Source organism: Dipodomys spectabilis, unplaced genomic scaffold, assembly GCF_019054845.1.
Source record: "Dipodomys spectabilis isolate Male_0828 unplaced genomic scaffold, ASM1905484v1 ptg000612l, whole genome shotgun sequence".
Lineage (NCBI taxonomy): Eukaryota > Metazoa > Chordata > Mammalia > Rodentia > Heteromyidae > Dipodomys > Dipodomys spectabilis.
This window is the reverse complement of record NW_024871289.1, coordinates 308989-310232: the sequence shown is the minus strand read 5'-3', so window position 1 is coordinate 310232 and position 1244 is coordinate 308989.

Here is a 1244-nt window from a genome sequence, read left to right as displayed (position 1 = left end):
TAAGAAATATCGACACTGGAAAGTATAAGCCATCATCAATAGAAGAAAGAAGGTTTACATAGATGGACAAACAAAATCAGGAAGCAATTAAATCAGTTATATGGAAATACATGTTATATTCATTACATTTTATATAGTATATTATATGATATATAAGATCGAATATGATTTTTCATACTACAAGGGCTTTTAACTTTTTCAATCTTAAGTATTTTTTTTCACATAATATTAGTGTAAAACATTATTGGGGAAAGCGGTAATATAACTTTGATTATAATTATATGAATACATATTTTTGTGTTTCTAGATGTAACACTGATTATAAATAGATGAATAAATATAAACATATATTTGTATATCTGTCTATGAGGTGAATATAATGAAACAGGCTACACGATGTATAAAAAGGCGGTTATGAGTTAGTATATGAGACTCAGGCCTGTAATCCTAGTGATGTGGGAAGCTGAGTTCTGAGTTTTAGTTTCTCTTACTCCCATGCCATTAGATTTTCAGAGGAGACCTGGTCCCTCGAGTGTAGCCAAGCGACACGTATGCAGTTGGATCACACTCTGTGACCCCAGAGGAAAGTCAGTAGAAGTCAGGACAAGCCTCTTATGCTATGACAGTCTACTCAGTTCCTGTGCCAAGATGGACATCTGTAGAACATCAGATGGAAAGTTGGCATTCCCTCCCAAAATGTTTTTGACTATCCTGAATTAAACCTTATTTCCCTTCCCAAGCTGCAAACACATAGAAATATGTCAAGGGCTCAAGAGAGATGGACAAAGACTTACAAATACATAAAATTATATACTTTTTGGGGATGCCCAGTTGTCAGCTTGAACTCTGGGCCTGAGTGCTATCCCTCAACTCTTCAGCTCAAGGCTAGTGCTCTACCACTTGAGCTACAGGGCCACTTCTAGCTTACTTTCTTTTTGCTTATGTGGTTCTGAGGAATCGAACCCAGAGCCTCATGCATGCAAGGCAAGCACTCTACCACTGAGCCACCTTTCCAGCCCCCAAATTATATACTTTGTTTCAATAATTCAATGACAAATCATGAAAGGCATATCTTGATTTTTCTTTTTTTAAAGGAAATGGGAATATACACTGAGTGCATTAGGGAGTAGGTGATAGTTTGGATGCTGAGTTGTGGAATGCACTCCTGGGCATGGGAGACACTTGCCTTTGAGAACTTGTGTGGGGATGCATCTCCGCACACAGCCTCACAAAACAATGCCCAT